The sequence below is a fragment of the Saccopteryx bilineata genome, chromosome 1, assembly GCF_036850765.1.
Source record: "Saccopteryx bilineata isolate mSacBil1 chromosome 1, mSacBil1_pri_phased_curated, whole genome shotgun sequence".
In the NCBI taxonomy this organism is placed as follows: domain Eukaryota; kingdom Metazoa; phylum Chordata; class Mammalia; order Chiroptera; family Emballonuridae; genus Saccopteryx; species Saccopteryx bilineata.
In genome coordinates this window covers 29,284,863-29,299,936 of record NC_089490.1, presented here as the reverse complement: position 1 = coordinate 29,299,936, position 15,074 = coordinate 29,284,863, and the positions used below count along the sequence as shown (strand labels likewise).

The window sequence follows — 15,074 nt, the reverse complement described above, 5'->3', positions numbered from 1 at the left end:
CATCTTGGAGTCCGGACATCTCCCTGCTGACCACCTCTGCTTTACATGAACATTCATAATTACTACTAATTCACTCAACTGACAAATAGCAATCTGATATAGTACTGAATCTTCCTCATGTAAGACAATAGGGACAGTTATTATAGTAGTTATCTAGACAGCTTGAAAATTTGTACCCTCCCAGAAAGGCAAAGAGGAAATCTCCTCCTGAAGTCCCAGGCTTAACAACAACCTGGTCATCCGACCCACTGACTTATTAAAGCAGAGAGCAGCTCTCCACCTTTGGGGAATTGTGGTTTTTCACCATCATGTGTAACAATGTGAAGTCTAATTCTTTCACTCTAATCTTCTGAACAGGTAGCCAACCCGTGTCCTCCGATTGACATGGGGCCTGAGCTTTGGTCCGATGTGCAAGTATTTAAAAGCCGTGGTAAATACTTCCCCTGCCTATCTTTGAAGTGGAGGGTCACCTCTGAAATTTACTTCCAAACTATAACCTCCATAAGGGTAGGAATTGCATTTTTGCCCATCATTTTATCCCTACTGTATAGCACAGACCCTGGCCCTTAATATTGGATGGATGGATGGATGGATAGATGGATGGATGGACGGACAAACATGATATCATTTGGTCCCCAGACCACTGAGAAGCCCATCCAGATCTCACTCCACAAGGGTTAGCGTTCAGTTTCCTCCTCAGCCAGGCCTAACCAAGCCACACCATGAATTTCAGTAATTCACGCCACTGAGTATCACCAACAGCCCGAGCAAGTTTCCATAAAGTAGGTCTGGACAGAAGACAGGACTTTCCCCCCTTAATTACTGGGTGCGTGGGGGTGAGAATTTCGAGCCACACACATAAGGGAAGGTGAGTGGAAGCTACAGCTACCAGGGTGTTATAAATTGAATGTCTGCACCTTTGGTAAGGAATTGGGTTTAGAAGAGGTCATTAGGGTTTAGTAGAGAGCAAAGACAGAGAGCTTTCTTGCTGCATTCACTCAGCACTCACTGTCTGTCTCTTGGTCTCTCTCTCTCTCTCTGCTGCATGAAGACACAGCAAGAAGGTGACCATCTACAAACCAGGAAGAGGGCCCTCAGAGCACCTGAACGTACTGGCACCTTGATCTTGCACTTCCCAATCTTCCAGGATCATGAGAAATAAAGCCCTGTTGTTTAAGGCACCCAGTCTGTGGTACTTTGTTATGGTAGCCCTAGCTGACTCAGACACAGGGCCATTTCCCTGACATTTAAATTGTCCCTAGAGATAGGAGCCTAGAATCTTAGAGACATGCCCACAGACAAGTACTGGGGCAACAGAGCACAAAATAAGGAATGTGACCTTGCCATCAGAACTCTGCTCCTTGGGCAAGTCCCAACCTCTCTGCACCATGGTTTCTTCATCTCTAAAAGGGGGCTAATCACAGTATTGTCTTCTTCTTGAGTTGTGCTGAGAATTAAATGAGGTAATATAAACATATTTCCTGGCACTATTAAGTGGCCCATCGGCCATTATTTTTACAATGCTGAGGCGGCCTCCTGTTCCAGCTGCAGCTTCTTTACACAGGATCTGGTAGATCAGACCTAAAGAAGCGGCCCACAGAGCCCTGGGGCAGCGACCTGAAGCCCTGGGTTTGAGGCCTGGTTTTCGCCATTTGTTCGCAGTGAGTTTGACAAATTTCTTAGCCTCTCTAACTCCAAGTCTGCTTCATCTGTAAAAAAACATCAGTATGATGATATTGGCTCTCCACGCCTCTCACAGGATGGTTGCAAAAGTCACATTGCGGCTGTGTGCACAGAAATACTGCAAGAGGTAAGTTTGCCAATATCAATTAAACACCACTAAGGCTCTACAACAATGTTTTTAACCTTTTTTGACTGTAATCCACTAGAAGAAACGTATTTTACATTGAAAACAGGCATACATTCACTGAAACATAAGCTTATCAAAATAACAATGTTACTTTGAGATTTTTAACTTGGTTCTCCCTTCCTTTTTTTGTTGTTGCTTTCTTAATGCAGGTCATTCATTCCACAAGGCAGAGTCCTGACCCTCAGCTCTTCCTGGGCATCAGAATCATCTGAGGAGCATTTTGAAAATCTGATGCCAGGGCCCTACCCACCAGGATTCTGAGTCAGTGGTTTGGAGCAGGCCTGGGCATCAGCATTCTTGGAAGCCCCAGGTGGTTCCCTTGCACAGCCAGGACCGAGCACCACACAGCTAATGGTTTCCATCTAGCTCACAGCTAAAACAGCACTGGGCAAGTCATTTACATCCCTGTCTGCTAAACACTCTCTGCACCCGGGGTGTCGTCCCTCGTCCCTCGTCCCTTGTCCCTCGTCCCACTCCCAGCGGCAGAAGCTCTTCTGGTGACTGAGGGATTACTCGCCCCTGAGGCTTCAGTGTGCTCCTGGAAAACAGAGAAAGGAATGAAGATCAAAGGGGAGCCTGAGCTTTACGGGGGGGGGGGCCTCCTTTCTCCTCCCAGGGGCTGGGTAACTCCATGCAGGCCCAAATCTGGAATGCATTTGGAGGATTTTGCTAAAAGTGAAGAGACCCCCTACAAGAAATTTTTGCTTGAGTAGGAGGGGCTAAGGAAAAGTATAGGAAACTGCCAGACCTCCTTGTCTGCTCCGACCCTGCAGAGACAGGGGTTTCCATAGAGCTCGGAGTAAGTTCAGTTGAAGAGGGCCTCATGGCGAGGCTGTCTCCTCGGTGTGGTCCGGATGGAGCAGAAACTCCTCGGTCCTCTGCTCATCTTTGCCCTACAGAAGAGAGGTGTGGGGGACTGTCCTGTTCACCGGGTTGCTGTAATCTATACTTAGCTGCCTAGCAGAACCAGGGCAGAACCTGGGCAGAAAGCAGGAGGTCCCATGAATGCTGAAGGTTGTCAATCTACGTCCCTGCCCTTTTCTTGGACACACAGATGGGATCAAGAAACCTGTAGTGGTTCTGTACACAATTAGTTAAGAAAACCAAAGTTCTGTCTATTTAAGGCATATATACAGTCCCTGAATTTACTAACCTAACATAATAATACCAAGAGTTACCATTTACTGTGTGCCTTCAGTGTGCTAAGTATCTCATTTAATTCCATCGTATCTTTTCAGACATACATTTGATAGATTCTGAGGTTTAAGGTACTTACCCAGGGCTGTGCATTTAATAACGGGTGGGGCTAGGATGCTAACGCTGGTTGATCCCCACTCCAGACCCCATGCTCTAGTCCAAGGTTTCTCAGCATTATAGACATTTGGGACTGGATTAAGTCTTTGTTGTGCAGGCCTGTCCTGTGCATCTGAAGATGCTTAGCAGCATCTCTACCCGTTAGATGGCCAGTAATACCTCCCCCCCCAGTGGGGACAATCAAAAATGTCTCCAAACATTGCCAAATGTCCTCTGGTAGTGGGCGGCAAAATCATCTCTCCTCTGCATTAAGAACCACTGATATAGACTAACCCACCATGCTGTATTGTATCCTGGTGCTTTATAAGTGCAACAATAATATCACCCTATCCTATTGTTAGATATCATTTTATAATTCACCACGTACTGTTATAGTCATTTTCTCCTTTCATGGCATTTGAATGCATGGCAAGATTTAATTCTGAAAGTGTTAATCCACCTCAAAATTATGAACACTATTAAGAGACCTATAAATTTAGTCTTCTCCAAGAAATTGAAAAAAAAAAGTGAAATCCTTTTAATCTTTGGCCCCACAAGCCCTTGGGAAGAGAAAAAAACAACTTTTGCTAATGCAGAGTCCTATGAGAGCACGCGATGTGAGTCCTATGAGAGCACGCGATGTGAGTCCTATGAGAGCACGCGATGTGAGTCCTATGAGAGCACGCGATGTGAATTTCTGGAACACAAAGTCTGTTTCCTGTCCATCTATCTCCTGCACATACTTGCCTAAAACACAGAGAACTCTCACTAAATGTCAAACATTGCATGGACAATTACTTCATAGCAACCCTTAACCATTTGATAAAAACAAACTTAAAATTATATTCCCACAGTTTGTATCTTCCTAATTGATGTATATATTTTAGTATTTTTGTTTAGATTTTATTTATTCATTTTTAGAATAAGAGGAAGAAGAGAGAGAGAGAGAGAGAGAAGGGGGAGGAGCAGGAAGCATCAAATCCCACATGTGCCTTGACCAGGCAAACCCTGGGTTTTGAACAGGCGACCTTAGCATTCCAGGTTGACATTTTATCCACTGTGCCACCAAAGGTCAGGCTATGTATATATTTTAATACAAAATTTACATTCTGAAAAAAAAATCAATGGCGATATCAATGGAAGAACTATTTATAAAAACCTAGTACCAGGTTCTTCTTCCCCATCACTGAAAAAACAAAGTGGAGCAAAACTCAAGTTTAACTTGAGTTAAAACAAATGTTCACCAGAATCATCCCTTTTAATGCGGGCCAAGAGAACTGTAGCTATTTCATTAGAGTAGTATTTTATTGGATCAAAGGGGAAAAAAGCTATAGGAAAAGCTTTTAAACTTTTCCATTCAGATTTTCACTAAACTCTACTATACTTAATACATAATCAAAACAGGAATGTTTGGTTTTATAAACATCTGATTTAAAAAATAAAGTAGCTAGCTCTAGCTGCTTTTAAGGCACTCTTCAAATACTTCTAGGAGACCAGAAAAGTAAAAGCATAATGTTCTCATTCACATAGCCTTGTGCAAACCCAGCAGAAGGGAATAGCGTTACCTGGGAAATGACAAATCTGTACATGGCTTCAAAGGGATTTTAACATAGCCATCCATAAACAATACGGATAACAAAACTAACTAGAATTCCACGGAGCACCATTGTTTCAGGCCCTGAACTCAGTGTTCTACATGCATAAATCTTCATTCCAGGACCATGAAGTACACACTTATTAGCATCTTCGTTTTAAGGTAAGAAAACTGAGGCCAAAAGAGATGAACTAACTTGCCCAAGATCACAACCAGATGGAGAGTCAAGGAATGGCTGTAAGAAGTTTTAGGTTATAGAACCTGAAAAAAAGGGGGGGGGGATTTAGGAAAACAGTAGAAGAAAAGGGAAATGTTACGTCACTTTTTCACACTGGATGCCAGGAAATCCCAAGAGTGAAACAGTTTTCAGAACATGTTCTCTAACCCTTGCTTCTACATAGGTCCTTCCACACAAAAGCTCAAGTACCAGCATTAACTACACACACAGGTGAGGTGACCTTCTGGGTACCTTTGTTTGGTGAGAAAGGGACTCTTTCGTTTATTTAGTTTTCTGTAAAAATGCAGTGATGAAAAGGGCCTGGTAAAGAGTACCTGCAAAGGAAGAGAAAGTATTTTCTCCAGTTCAACAGGCCACGAAGTACCATAATAAAGCAATAGGTCCAGTATATTTACACACGTACCAGAACATAAACACCCAAAAGAAGGTTGCACTTCAGTTACTTCCAACCCTAAACACATACACAGGCCTTCACTGGATGCTCACCTCGCAACTGCGGGTACTTCAAGAGGACTCGCATTACTCTAATGGGCATACTTCCTATTACAACCTTGACTCCCCACTTCAGAAGCCACAGTTGGCCCCCACATGTGTTTGGCTCTTTCCCAACTTCGGAAGGTTTGCCATCAGGCAGTAATTCAGCTAAATGCTTTGGAACTCTGAAGGCAGTGCCAAAGCACGAGCTCCAAAATTATTCTCAGCAATGACAGCATCTCCAGAATTAGTACACAGCTTGCCAAGACGAGGCTTTTGAAGGGGAGGGATACTCACTTGAATGTATAAATACTGGCATATTTCTTTTAACATTTGGATAAGGAATTGGAAGAATCGGCTAGCTTTCCGTCCAAGTGAATAAATATTCACTTGCTGCAATAATGATAATGCAGATTGTGTTCAAGGTTTTGACCAGCCCCTTAATGAAAACAAGCTTGTCCTTATAAAATGGATAAACCAGTTTCCTGTTAATTTACATAATTATTGAGGAGATTCCCTTTTCAAGAAGAAGAAAACAGGGTCCAACTAATGCCAGTTGCCAACGTGGTCCTTGATCCTCCAAGGACGCTCAAATCTCAGTGTGTGTCACAAGATGAACTTATATCCAGGACAGAAGGAGTTGGGGGTCATCGACCTCTTCCTGCTTCCCCAAAGCCCAAGATCCTTCCAGGAGAGAAATCTATATAACAGAATCCTGGGCCCTGGATCTTCTTGAATTAGCATTTTTTTAAAAATTGGTGACAAGACAGAGAGAGAGAGACAGAAGGACAGATAGGGACAGACAGACAGGAAGGGAGAGAGATGAGAAGCATCAATTCTTTGTTGTGGTTCCTTAGTCTCCTTAGTTGTTCATTGATTGCTTTCTCATATGTGCGTTGACTGGGGGGCTACAGCTGAGCAAGTGACCCTTGCTCAAGCCAGTGACCTTGGGCTTTAAGCCAGTGACCTTTGGGCTCAGGCCAGTGACCATGGGGTCATGTCTATGGTCCCAAGCTCAAGCCAGAGACCCCGCACTCAAGCTGGTGAGCCCACACTAAAGCCAGATGAGCCTGTTGACCTCAGAGTTTCAAACCTGGGTCCTCCGTGTCCCAGTCCAATGCTCTATCCACTGCGCCACCACCTGGTCGGTCATGAATTAGCTCTTACACCAAACTAATTATCATACAGAAGGGGAGATGGAACGCAGGGCAAACAACAGAAAACAACCAACCCCCCCCAAAAAACAACAACAACAACAAAAAAAGCAGACACTGCCCTTGTCATCTGTTTGTCTTAGACACACAGTTAGATAGCCATCCACTGAGGTTCTAAGTGAGCAGCCAAGCTCCCTGCCAGGTGACCTGGACACCTCAGGGGTGGCTACAGACTGTGAACATCTTAAGAAAGCAAAGGCAGTCCACTTTCCAAGTAGGAAGTTATCTTCAGTAACAACTTCATCAGCACAAACAATCCCAAAACTGTACAACACTCCTGGTGTTTATTTGGCTGAGGAATGCAGTGCATTTGTGTGCAGTGTGTGTGTGTGTGCAAATGTGCGTCTGTGCAGTGTGTGCACATTTGATTTTCCTCCAGATTTTACTCAGAAACAGTCTCTCAGAGTGCAAGGGAGGAGTGGAGAGCAAGTAGCACAGGTGGATCTAAAAATTACACACCCCTTTGTTATGAGTTATGTCTAAGGCACACATATAGGTAGATCTTCCCTGTACCTCTGAAATCTCACTCCTTAACTGTTTTTTTGAACCCAGACTCTTCTCATCTGGTGTCTGACAAAAATCGCTTTTAACCCAGTTCAGCAATAAGGGTGCAACAAAGAGCCCGTCGCGGTCTCCCCCTTGTCAGCCGTTAGCTGAAGGTCCCCGGCTGCCTTCAGGCGTCCGCGTCAGGTCAGCGAAAGGTCTCCTCCCTAGTCTCCCCCGCCCAAGTTGCCAACGAGCCTGCTTGGGTGCGGAGTGCCCATCTGCCCCATCTGGGGCTGCCCGGTCTTGCTCTCTCGAGTGGCTGCTCGGTCGAGGTGTCCACGACCCCATTCCACCGAGGGGGCCGCGTTCCCGTAGCTGAGACGTTGTCCAAGCCCCTGCCCACCACCCACCGGGCCATCTCGGATCCCCGCGGCGTTCCATCCGTCCAACCCCCACCTCTTCATAACGTAACAGGCTGCTCCCAGGCTCTCCACACCCCACGGCTCCCAGCGGCCCCCTCTCGAAGTAGCCCCTTCCATCTTTCCCCAGAGCAGCCACAAGCCTCGCCCCTGTCCTTTCTGGGGTTCCCTTCCCTCCGGCTCCCCCCCCCCGCCCCGCCCTCCGCGGGTTTCCTCTACTCCGCACTCCCCTCCCGGGTTCTGTTCTACGCCCCACGGAGGGCGCCCCAAGAATGCGGATAAGCACTCCCGGTTGCGACTCCCGGGTTCCCAAACGGGAGATCCCCTAGGTCGCGGTCCTGACCCCTCCGTCCTTCAGTTCGGGTTCCGAGACTCTCTACCGTCGCGATCTTGACCCGCCCCCTCGCCCTCGCGGTTGGGGCACTGACACTCCGCCCCGGGCTCGCGTTCCTCAACAGCGCGGTTCCGAACGCCCCTAGGGGCTCGGGTCCTGGGGTTCCCCTATGCCGCGATCCTGACATCCCCGCCCGGCGTGCTCGCCCCCGGCGCTACCCAGTAACGCGGTCCTGTGCCCCGGCCTGGGACCCGCTCCGCGCCTCTCGCTGTGGGACTCACTGTCGTGGGCAGCGCTGGGTCCTCTGTGCGCGCAGCTTAGTCCGGCCCAGCCCGCAGTCCCACTCGATTTCCGTCTACCAGCTTCCAGCAAGCGGCTGTGACCCCGGCCCGCGATGCACTGGGGAGCGGCCGGGAAAAGGGGACGGGCGAGGGCGGTCACTCCCAGGCTCCGCCCCTTCCCGGCCCGGGGGCGGGATGCGCAGACCTGGGTACACCCCTCCGCCGTCCGCTGCGTCCCGTGCAGCCGCCGCGGAGGAAGTTGGCTGACGCTTCTTCCTTCCAGCCAGGGCTCAGACCAGCGCAGCCTTTTTTACAGCTGATGAGAGCCTAAGGGATTGCGAGAGAAAGAGACGCATTAACCGCTGTCCAGTTCTTAACAAGAGCTCACCCCAGGGACCTCTCCCAAGTCTTTGGAGGTGGTAGGGGGTGGGATGGGACGGACAAACAATAGCAAACTTGACCTCAAGATTGATTCAGTTTCTGGCCTCTTCTCTCCACTTCCATCTGCCCGTGCAGGGTCTTTCTGCTTATGAAGTCATGTGATAACACAGCCAGGAAAGCCCTTGCAAACACACGTGCTTTCGCACCCCTGGGATTCACTTGTGAAAAACTCTCCTGTGACTTATGGAACCACACAAACACACCTCTTTTACACTGACATGCTGGGCACCCATTTCTGTGCCACTATATTCTCATTCCACAGCATTCTAGCCAGTCCTTATATAGCAATGACATACAAGCAGCAGGGAGGAAGAAGAAACTCTACATCTGGTCCCAGACTTGCTCCTGACCCACAGAGTACATTTTACCATGAAAAAAAATACACTTAAGCTGTAGGAGGTTCAATTAACAAATCAAATTGTCTATGGTGTTGAAAAAAAAAAAGCAATCTTCATTATCTGGAAAAAAGAGAAACCGATCAGATTCCGGGAAGATGGCCAACAACAGTGCTGTTTTAAGAGGTTCGTTTAATTCATTTAATTTCTTTCCTGAGACAATCAGCCCTATTTTGGGCCTGTTGATACCTGGCACTTTTTCATTGAACCACACTGCTTCAGTGACATGTCTAACAGCACCTCACATTTGTACAGTGCCTTCACTTTTCAAAACATCTGAAAACTCATTATTTTATTTATCTCAGCTAATCATCATAGCAAAGCCCTGGCCGGATAGTTGGGTTGGTCGGAACATTTTCCCAGAGCTCAGAGGTTGCCGGTTTGATCCCTGGTCAGGGCACATACAGGAATAGGTAGATGTTCCTGTTTGTCTGTCTGTCTCTCTCTCCTTTCCTCTCTTACTAAAATCAATAAATAAAAATTAAAAAAAAAAACACACATCATAGCAAAGATAGCAGATTATCCAGTGGGGGTTATTCTACCAGGAAAGAGTCAAGGGCTTGGTCTTCAGGCCCCCTGCTCTTCCCAGAGAATCATGACCCAGCACACACAGATACTGGTGGAAATGTCCCAGCAGGCCTTCAAAGATTTGCCCTCTCCATCTCAAAGATGTCAGTGAATTCAACTGTATTCACAAAATCTTGAGCCACCAATATTAACAAGCCTTTATTTTCCAGCCCGAGATAGTAATCATGCAATAGAGCTGTCTGAGAGGGAGTGGAAAGTCCCTTTTCTTCCTCTCTCTGCCACTCCAAGCAAAATTACAGGTCAGTAAATACAAGGTTCCAACCACAGCCTCAATCCAGCTGAAGTGAGCTGTTGGGTGTGAGCTGATAAGTCTGTGAAGTACATGTTGATTATTCTTGCAGCTTTTTTCTCCTGTGAGCGAGATCCTCTGCCTGGAGTGGGGAGAAGGGTTCCCCTGTTTTAAAAGATCAAACCACCTGACCAGGCAGTGTCGCAGTGCATAGAGCATTGGACTGGGACGCTGTGGACCCAGGTTCAAAACCCGGAAGTCGGCGGCTTGCACATGGGCTCATCTGGCTTGAGCACAGACTTACCAGCTTGAGCGGGGGTCACTGGCTTGAGCGTGGGACCCCATGGTTGCTGGCTTGAGCCGAAGGGTCGCTGGCTTGAAGCTCTAGGTCGCTGGCTTAAGCAAGGGGTCCCTGGCTCTGCAGCAGCCCACCCCCCACCCCCATCAAGGCACATATGAGAAAGCAGTCATTGAACAACTAGTGTGCCACAACAAAGAATTGATGCTTCTCATCCCTCTCCCTTCCTGTCTGTCTCTCTCTTTCTGTCTCTGTCTCTTTTGCTAAAAAAAACGCAAAAAAAAACCCCAAAAAAAACACAACAAAAAAAAACACAACTAAAATAAAAGATGATCGAGTCTTTTAATGCTGTTTCATTGTCACAGTAAGAAAACAGTAAATGTTTCATTCCAAGGAAACTTCTCGGAAGAGGTGTGAAAGTGTAATGGATATTAGGCATTTTTGCTTGTTGGGGGAGGGTGCTGTCCAGGGCCACCTAGATTTGAGGGGCAGTTTCTTATCTTTCATGCTTTTTTTTTAAACTGTGGTAAAATACACAAATCATAAATTTTATATTAACTTTTCAAAGTTACAGAATATAAAATTTACCCCCTAAACCATTTTTAAATATGTGCCATATAAAACTACTTGAATCTCTCACTAGCTTCTTTAATATTCTACTCTGAAGTGGTGGCCTACTTCAGTTTGGGTGGTACAAATGATATTTTGGCGACTCTGGAAAAAAGAGTCCTGAAGTGACCTTACTGTTTTTGAATCGTAATAAAAGGCTCTTGGGTCTTTCATAAGGACAGTCAGGATGGTTTTTGGTATACAGAAATTCACAGCCAACTTCCCTCCATGAAATGCTCTCATCTGGCAACACAGTTTTGACTTGTGTTTCTTTCAAAAGCTGGGAACGGGAAAGATCTTGGATATTGCAATATTTCCTCTAAAAGGAGAATGCTGACCTGCTAACCCAATCAACATGCTATCAGATACTTTTCTCTTTCAGATTGCCTTCGAAAGCCGTAGACGTCGGGCAGTATGTAACATGGTTAAAAAATAGACATGTAAGATTAATGAGCTATTTTTGTCCCAAACTCTAACAAAATAACTTGGTCCATTTTTATGTTGTATACATACCACACTGACAGTTTATCTATTTCCTCGGCTGCATATTTACATAGCATTTCTTTTTCAAGGAGCTCAAAGTGTGTGTGATGACATCATATCACAAAACTTCACACGTTTTATGTGAAGAAGGAAGGGGTAGATAGAAACTGTTAGCCTGGCTGAAATATGGAAAAATGGCAGCGTGAAAGGAGTTAAAACATTTTCCTAAAACACCTCGGTATACTGGTTGATACTGGTCTATCCTAAAAGAAGACTGACTTGTGAAAACTCATATAAGAACCAGTTGTTTAAAAGTCTGAGTTGCTACTTGTTACTGTTCTCTTTTTACATCTCGTGGAAAGACTGAGGGCCATTTGTCACTACCTTGGCAGAGAAAAGGTGAGAACTTTGCATGAAGGGCTTGAAAGTCAGATCATCTTGAGTCTGTGCCCTAGCACCACCACTTAGGGCTTTGGTGAGTTGTTTCATCTTTCTGTGCTCCAGGCTCCTTATCTGTAAAATAGAAATTATAATCATACCCACTTCATATTATTATTTCTAGGATTAAAGAAAATAATACATATTAAGCACTCAGCATTATGCTATCACATAATGAGGACTTGATAAAAGTGGGTGCAGAGGTACTGGCTTTACTGGCTTCTAGTGAGTGGTTGCTTATAGGAGCCTGCAAACTGCACAGGAGGCATTTGGAGAACCTTGAAGATTTATTTTTCTAACCCTTAAACCAACCTTTGCCATTCCTTTATTTACTTACTTTTAATGTTTATTGTATTGATTTTAGAGAGGGGGGGAAGAGAGAGAGTGAGAGACAGGGACATTGATCTGCTCCTATATGTGCCCTGACCAGGGATCAAACTAGCAACCCCTACGCTTCGGGATTATGCTAACCAACTGAGCTATCTGGCCAAGGCTCTCCGTCCCTTAACATTTCATCACAAGATAGCCATCTGTACTTTGCGTATCTATTTAGACCACCTTTGCCAGTTGGCCAACCGGGAAAGCAACTATGACATTAATTTCACCCACAGGACGCTAATGAACTGTAATTGAATCAGGTTCAAAATAAAAATAAGAATAATGGTTTTCTTGTGTTGTATGTCTATGTTGTCTCATTTTAATGGTGAAATGACAAGGGTTCATTGAAGGGTAACTTGATTCCATCTGGAGTGGTTCATTCTTTTTAAATTTTTTCCATTTTATTTTTTTTTATTTTACTAATAATTGTTCATTTTGATGAAACTGGTACAGACAATGTCCATTTAAATCCCATATCTCAGGCAAAAAAAAAAATACAAACAAGATAAAAAGGGCAGTGTTCTGTTGTAGACTCTTCTGCATAAATAACTGAAAATGAGAACTTTTCTGAGCTCTTGTGACAAAAATTTTCTTTACTCTTCAAGTGCTTTCTCTTCAGTGAAGCCATCTTCAGAGTTAGTCCTTGCTCTCACCTGATCTGTCATCTTACTCTAACCTGATATTTCTCTTCGTTCCATCCAGACCTGCAGATTTTAAAAGTAGCTTCAAGGTGAAGAAAGGTCACTTTCCCGCAGTTCAGTTCTCTGAAACACTCCCATCTCCCACTGGAAGTTATAGTCAGGAGTGATGCAGTCCCCTGTTGGACCTCAGGGCCAATTAGGAAGTCACGGTGAACACTTGCGTTGGTCGACCTCACTAAGCATAAGCCTGAAAATGCGCAGTCCTGCACAGGTGGTCTCCCTGCACACACATGTGATATTTAAAAAGGAGAGGGCGATGTGAAGGGGCCTGAGGTTTGATCACCAAATGTCAGAAAAATGAAGACAAACAATAGTGAATAATGGGTGCTAGAATTCAAATTATTAGGTATTTTAAAAGATTAGGGGGGGTCAGGCCCTGGTCGGGTGGCTCAGTGAATAAAGCATCAACACGATGCTCCGGAGGTTGCAGGTTTGACCCCTGGTCAGGGCACATTCAAGAAGCAATCAGTGAGTTCAAAACTAAGGGAAACAACTAAGTGAAACAGTGAATTGATGCTTCTCTCTCTCTTCCTTTGCCCCCTCTTTTCCCTTCCTCTCTCTCCCCCTCTCTCAAATCAATGAAAAAAATAAAAAAGAGGAAGGGTATCAGTTTTCAGTTCCATTTTGAGCACCACATTAGAAAAGAGCTATTTTTTTAAATAAAGGATTGAAGGAAAATAAAAAGAATATTTAAACTGTTGCATGACCCCTATTTGTTCCCCATATACCTCAGTCACACCTCCCTCTCCAGTCCCAGTTCGTTCAGGGTGGGATTATCAGCAGTTCTCTGTTGGCCACAGAGAAACCCAAGGTAATTCACTAGACCTCCCTGTCTTTGACAGGATGACTCTGTGAGTTTTTCGAGATGTGCTGTCATGTTCACTTCGAAGTGAATTTCACTGCTATCCTGTCCAATGACTCTGACTTTATGTATTCTCATTCCTTCTTTTTTTTTTTGCGTTCTTCCGAAGTTGGAAACGGGGAGGCAGGCAGACAGACTCAAGCATGCACCTGACCGGGATCCACCCAGCATGCCCACCAGGGGGCGATGCTCTGCCCATCTGGGGCGTTGCTCTGTTGCAACCAGAGCCATTCTAGTGCCTGAGGCAGAGGCCATGGAGCCATCCTCAGCGCCTGCTCCAATGGAGCCTCGGCTGCGGGAGGGGAAGAGAGAGACAGAGAAGAAGGAGAGGGGGACAGGTAGAGAAGCAGATGGGCACTTCTCCTGTACGCCCTGGCCGGGAATCGAACCCGGGACTCCTGCACGCCAGGCCGACACTCTACCACTGAGCCAACCGGCCAGGGCCTATTCTCATTCCTTCTTATCTCCCAAGTCCTCAGCTGAAGGTTTTGCCTCCTGGTCTGATATGGTGATGGTGGCTTCCCCTGGAGGTCTCTGCAAAGCAACAGCCTCTGGTGGGCAGAATTTCATTCCGCGGTTTACAAATCCCTTTCTCCTTCCCACAGCACAACATTTTATTTCTTAATAACTAATTAACAATTCAGGGAGCAAACCAATTAACACGTGTAGACAAGAGAGACAAATGGCAGAAATTGTTCCTGGGCCGTCAGCAAACCTGGGCATGTGTGAGGCTGTGTTGCCTTGTGGCTGACATCTTGTTCTCTGAGGTCACTAGCTCCTGATGGAAGAGCTTCAGACGGCAAACTGTAGGGGTCAATGACAACATGACCAACCAGGAAGCCTTTATATTATTAACCAAATGATATAATGTCTAAATTCCAAAAACATCTGACATGTAAAGTGTTAAATTTAACACTTTTTCCTAAACAAGACCTAAATTTAGAAAATAAATAATTGTATCCTAGCAATTTAACAGTAAATAAAAGTGTGGATATTAAAATATGAGGCATTTCCTTATTCTTTAGCAGAAATTTGCAACTAAAAATCCTCAATAAAATGGTCTTTATTTTCCTTCCTGTTCACAGGTCCTGACAATTTTGTTTATTTCTTTCACTCTGCCCCTGATTCTTAGTCATTGTGTCCTGGGCGGGAGGCAGTGTGGTCAATCTCTGAGCATATAGAAAATCAAAAGAATTAAACTCCCAAGACTGATGTCAAAAATTTTGAGAAATGGCCCTGGTCAGTTGGCTCAGCGGTAGAGCGTCGGCCTGGAGTGCGGGGGACCTGGGTTTGATTCCCGGCCAGGGCACATAGGAGAAGCGCCCATTTGCTTCTCCACCCCCCCCCTTCTTCCTCTCTGTCTCTCTCTTCCCCTCCCGCAGCCAAGGCTCCATTGGAGCAAAGATGGCCCAGGCGCTGGGGATGGCTTCTTGGCCGCTGCCCCAGGCG

At 45.6% G+C, this 15,074-nt stretch overlaps 1 protein-coding gene across 1 annotated transcript in view; it reads right to left on the bottom strand.

Annotated features, from left to right (window-relative positions):
- PAQR8 (progestin and adipoQ receptor family member 8) overlaps nucleotides 1-8,345 on the bottom strand; it is a 43,723-nt gene extending 35,378 nt beyond the window's left edge. Inside the window, exon 1 of the mRNA XM_066252568.1 lies at nucleotides 8,204-8,345. The gene's annotated coding sequence lies outside the window, so the exon portion shown is untranslated. The remainder of the gene's footprint in view (nucleotides 1-8,203) is intronic.
- Between the last annotated feature and the right edge of the window lie 6,729 nt (nucleotides 8,346-15,074).